The following is a 6,171-nucleotide window of genomic DNA, read 5'->3' on the forward strand; positions in this document are numbered from 1 at the left end:
TCCCAGGGCACAAAACTCACTATGTAAATGCAGTTTAGGAGAACTACTGTGGGACTGCACCTCCTGGCTTACCTGGCTGTGGCAGGGATAGCTGACATCCTTGCTCTTTACAAGACATCTTGCACCCCCCAGCAAAGGAGACAGTTTTTTCTGCATGCAAACTGCACAAATCAGGAGTATTGCTGAGCATCAGGGATTGGGACCGCCTTCAGACTGTCCCAAATGCAGTGGGATTGGGGTGTTTCCTAGTCTAGCCACTTCTGCAGGAGCCCAGGAGCATCTTGAGTTCCTACCTCTGTGCTTCAGTCTGGTAATGGAGACATGAGCGCTTCCTTACCATTTCCAGGTGTGCAGAATGCTTTTCCAAACAGCTGTGAATCATATGGGTATTATAAGCTCTGGGACCTATATAGGGGCCATACATGATTACCAATAAATCTGGGGACTCTTGGTTTCCAAGGTGTGGTGGCAATGCTGCCTTGTGCTGGCACTGCTGTCTGTGTGGACCTGATGTGAGAGCAGATCCCAGAGAAAAACTTGCAAGGACTTTTCAGACAACAAAAGAGAGGAGCTACTAGACTGTCCGCTCTGTAGTGCTTGCCTTACCACCATATCTGGTTCTGTAACTTTTTGCTAAAACCTTCATGTGGACTTAACTATCCCAAAAGTGAACTTGCACGATGCCTGACTCCCTTTCAGAGCCCGGCACTTTCAATCTTTTCTCTATAAGCCTGAGGCTGTATAGAAGAATTTCACTGGTTCAGGGAAACTTATTTCAGTGCCATCCCTAACCAACAACCAGCTGACTCCTGATGCTCGAGCACTCCCATGCCAGTTCAATAAATACCAACTGCAAATGTGTCTGGTGGAAGCTCTGGAGTGAATCTGTGCCTTCAGATGAGGGTCCTAATCCATAACCTATTACTGTGCACAGCAATTGCCAAGAGAGACCACACAGTGAGGTAAGGTTGCAGCATGCTCTCTGCTTCCTTGCATAAAGTGCCTGATTTAATGAGAAGCAAGTCCCTGATTCAGCAAAGCACTTAAGTGTTTTGATGAACCAGGGCCAGACTGAACATCTTGTGCAGAACTCAGTTGTCTAGCGAAAAAATATCAAATATTTTATTGATGGATGCAGACTTAAATGAAATTTAAAGACGTGGCTATTTAGGGCTGTAGGTGCCCAAACTCATATTGTTCGTTTTTTATTGTATTAAAGTAATCATCTCTACGGGAACAGAACCAGCCACCTCCAGAAAATCCATCCTTGTTGTGCTGGGAAGAATATTCTCAGTCTTCCCCAAGTGCCCTGTCAATTAGATGGCTTATGGAGTAGCTAGCCCAGAAACTCAGCACATTCAGGCTATTTCAGTAAGTTTGAGCTGTATCTTCTCTTTTACTGCCAAGAACACCCAGCTTTAGTAGTCCTGTTGGGTGTGCAACATTGGGGGGAGCGAGGCACAGCTCTTGTAGACCAGATCAGGTATCAGATCAAGACAGTGAGCTCCATCAGAGCACCATCAGGCAGATCTCAGGATCCTGCTGTCATCCTTGCTTGGCACTCAGTCAACAGGCAAGGCGATGAGCTCTGTGCAGACCTTGGTCTCCAGGGGTAGCTCAGGCGCAGCTTCAGCCAAGTCCCAGCCAGGAGGATCTCCATCAGCTTGCTTTCCTCTCCTTAACACCTCCCAGTGCCCTACAGGAGAGTGCTTTCAATCTCAGAACATTAATTTTGTAAAAAGAAGCATTAAGGTGTCACGGAAGTGCCAAAGCCGAGACCGTTACAGATAGTAACATTAAAATGTAGAACTGCAATTTCTGATGTAGTAACAAGTGAGCTGCCTTTGAATTGGCACCGTCTCCTCCTTTTTATGCAACTCCATCCAATCCTTCCCATGGTCTCAGGGATCGCACCGGCTGTGTCATGTTCAGCAAATGGTCCAGGATTGCACAGAACTCAAGGCCAAGTGTTTTATTCTTGATCAGATTTGACTTAATGCTTGCAAACTGAGAATACAAAGTACAGGATAGGTATTAATGGGGCAAACCTTTTGGGGAACAAAATGGAGTGGATAAAATTAATTTGGCAGAGATCAGAATGATGAAGATAAACCTTGGTCTACAGAAACTTGCTCCCTCTTATTTATCAGGCAGCATTTCACCTGAAATGCTGAATGCAGCAGCCTGTTGTATCTGAAGACTGCAGCACAGCGTGTGTGCAGACAGGTGGAAAGACCAGAGGATGGACTTAGGCACATCCTGACCTCGTGGTGGTTCTCTTTGAAAACGTCACATTTTCCTAATGCAAATTTCTAATAGGAAGCTATCAAGTGGGAAGGGAAAAACAAAGAGCACATTAAGACATTTTTAGCTCAATCATACGCTCTTTCAATTATGCCCATAGAGCCACTAATGCTCAAAACTTTGCAGGGAAGCAGTGAGTTAGGTGGCACTTGGTTTATCTGCTTTGGAATTGTGAAGTGCACAGAAGACCCTGGACAGATACAAAGCGTGGTTCCAGGGAGTCTGGGGATTTCAAAGCTGCTTTATCTCCCAGATAGCTAACTGGCAAAGAAGGGTGAATTAAAAACAGTGTCAGTAACTAAAAATGGAATGATAGATTATGGTGTGTATTTTTTTCATTACAAAAACAAGGCATCACAAGGAGGTTACAGCTTTAAACGTCTCGAACTCCTAGAGCACAAGTTTTAAATCATTTTATTTGTGGATTACTACATTATTTTTTTTCCTGGGGTAGTGCAAATCCTTGAATGGCATGTTTGAATGTACTGTCAATGGATTTGCTTTTCTTGCTGTCCCAGCATCCCCCTGCTAGTCATCTTTGGGGCATTGTCAACCAGCATTGAAAGCCCTTCATCGAGCAGTTAGACAGGACCCCAACTCTCTTAAATTCCAGACTTCGACCTGATTTGTGTCACTACTCTGGCAAGCCTCTGCCACCTCCTCAGTAAAGCAGGAAAGAACAAAAGGAGAAGAAGAAAAACAAAAACAAAAACCAACTCCACCACGCTTTCAACTTACTATTGAGAAAGGCTGAGCAGCTAAAGTTCCCACCTACGGAAGTACCAAGTGCCTAGGAATTTTATGTAAGCGTAACGCTGAGGCACTCAAAATGACTGGAATGTCTGATATTTCTGCCCTTTGCCTCCGCAACCCACAATGTTGTGGCTCTGAATGAAGGTAGTACCATTCATGTGCAGTGGCGAAGGATGGGAGCCTAATTTTCAAAGGGACTTTAAGAACTCTGTCATGTTTTTTGCAAATGGCATTTGAATGACTTAGTTGAAAGGCTTCAGAAAAATGCAAAGCGCTGTCAAAAATGCAAACTGTTGTATCCGTCAGCCAGAGGGAGGGGAAAAAAAGTGCACGAAGAAAGTTAGCCAAGCCTGACTGGCTGTAGTGGATCTTGATCTTTGCTCACTCCATAGTTACATATTGTTTTCTCATTTTAATACAGTTACAGCCTTATCTCTTAGTGATCTCATTAAAGGCAGGAGACAAGCCAGCAGGGGGTGTGAGACCTGTAATTGCAGTTGGACTGTGGAGAGAAATAAGTTACATACAATCACCTGGGGTTCTCCGTGTCCCCTATTAAGTGAATCCTCTTTGATTGCCTTTCTAAACTGCATTTATATAGACATCTCACGGAGGAACACAGCTCACTTTATCCGCATTGCTGCTGTTTTTACTGCCTACTTTAGTGTGCTGTACGCAACGCCATTCTCTGGAGAGAATGGATTATTATTATTTTGCTAAGTGGGAACTGCGGGAGATGTGATGATTGGACTTGATGATCTTGAAGGTCTTTTTGAACCTTGACAATTCTATGATTCTTCTCTGATGTGAAGGACGTTGTACTGCCCACAGGCAAGCCACCCCAGTGTGTGTGTTACTTGCAGCAGCTGTGGTTTCCAAGGTGAAGGCCAAAGCATGGCTCTAGTTACAGCATGTGAAAAATGCTTGTGGACACAGTAGATCTCACAGAAAGAAAAATGAGGTGGGAGATGACATTCTTTCCTATTCCAAGATGGTATCTAACATCCTAGCTTTCCCAACAAACATAGCCCTAAGCTACAGCAGTTGCAAATGGATAAAGGTTTGTTTCTCTATGTCAAGCTACATGCAGGTTGCTACCAAAAGCAGGAATACGCCTGAGCAGAAGCTGTTGTGCCTAACACCAAGAGCAAAGGGCTGTCAGAGCCTTGAACACTTACCTGGAATCTGCTAAACCTTTGCTGCCTGGCTTCCTTTTGACTTCATTTCCCCATCCCTAAAATGGACTTAATAAAACTCCCTGCTGTAAAGCACCCTTGGGTTCTCAAAGTAAAAAATGTTACAGAAAGATGGTGCAATGGACAAGCTATTGATAACAGCAGCAGGCATTCATATAGTGCCCTGTGCTATCTACTGAAGGCCCACCCTTTTCAGTAATCTGTTGTTTCCTCCCCCTGGAATCTGACAGCCCTTCAGCATCCCACAAGGAGGGCGGGGAAAAACAACCTCTTGCCTCAGATCTTCAGAAAGGATTCATGATTACTCACAGGATGAACTGAGAGGGACATGCAAGCCAAAGAGCAGGATTTTTCAGGCATTAAAAACTGACTTGGACCTAATTCACTGGCAGGAGTGAAGTTCCCTGTATGTTATCTCTGCTTCTCCTAGTCACCATGCCAAGGTATCAAAAAGAGTTTTGTAATTGCTTGTAGAAACTGAAAACAGAGTTCTCTTGATTTTTCTTAATCTCTCTGGTACCTATTATGGGAGGAGAACACAAGTATGCTACCCTCTGTGCCTGGTCTTAGATAATAAAATTTCCTTTGATCCATATGGATTTGCCCTCTGTTTAACTCACTGTCAGCAAGAGAACATTTTTCTCCTGGAAGAGATGCTAGGTGTAAGTTTACAGCATCAGAGTTGAACCCTCTGGTTTTAAGTCAGGAAGAAATGGCAACACGTCAACTATCTCAAAGCAAAAGATGGATGAAATTCATAGCGTTCCAGCTCAGCTATATTGTTAGCATAACATCTGTTTCACATCAAGGGGCAAAATGGCTTAGAAGTTGTCTGGAGATCTTCTTTTAATGTCCTATTGATGATGCTTTACAGCCACATTGAAGGAAACTGAAGCTTGATGCAGTAATTGCTGTTAAGGATTGAAAATGAAGTGAATGGGTGATTTCAGACTGAAACTTCTACCCAGTTCCTAATTCCTAGCCGGTTTCCTTCTCCCCGCCCACAGGCAAGTGCTAGTGTTTTCATGGGAAAGAAAACCTCAAAGATGAGTAATGGGAACTAAATGGGAGTTCTGCCTTGAGGTCAAGATGGTGCAGCTTGGCAGGGAGACTGCTGCTCAGGCACCATGGGTTTTATAGGTAAACTGAAAGATCCAGCCTCCAAGTCTGCCAGATCTATGCCAGATCCAATACAGACCATTAGTGGGATAAAACAGAGCTTACAAAGCAAAGTAAAAACATGGCTCTGAAACACTTTCCTGCCATCTACAATCGCATCTGAGCTCATCACAGGTTTTTACTTTAAAGTTCACTATGTTGACTCCCAGAAGTGCCTCGGTATGGAACAGGCCAAGCCATTTCTAAGTCCAGCTGGAATCCCAAGATGGATCAATGTTCATTTATCTGCCCATACACTGCACCCATCAGAAGCTCCAAAAGCAAGTTCAGGACACAGTGACAGCATCAAGCTCCACCAGTGGTGCAGTGCCTCCCACCAGCCTTCAAAACAGTCATCTGCCATGGTTGTGGTGGCATCCCTTCCTGTTACACACATGGGCCTGTGGGCAAACAGTTTGATCAGAAAGCTCTTGTCCAGGACTTTCTCAGCTTGAGTTCAGTTCTCTTCTCCTGCTGAGGGCAGCTTCAACCCCTACTTACCTCAAAAGAACTGTACTTACCTAAATGTAAGTTTCCATACTTACTTATCTAAAGTAAGTCTTCCTCTTCCACAGCAGTGTTCCCCATGCCCTCACAGCTATAATTCAATGTGCCTGGGGCCCTGAGCAAGTGCAGCCTCCTGCAGGGAAGAGGCTCCCAAAACACTTCCTTGGTGGCTCTCCCTGGGCATTTCCAGGTGCATAGAGGGTCCTGATGGTTCTTCTAAGCTGTCAAAAATGAGAAAGATCATGAACTGATT

The sequence above is a fragment of the Anas acuta genome, chromosome 1 (genome assembly GCF_963932015.1).
Source record: "Anas acuta chromosome 1, bAnaAcu1.1, whole genome shotgun sequence".
NCBI classification, from domain to species: domain Eukaryota; kingdom Metazoa; phylum Chordata; class Aves; order Anseriformes; family Anatidae; genus Anas; species Anas acuta.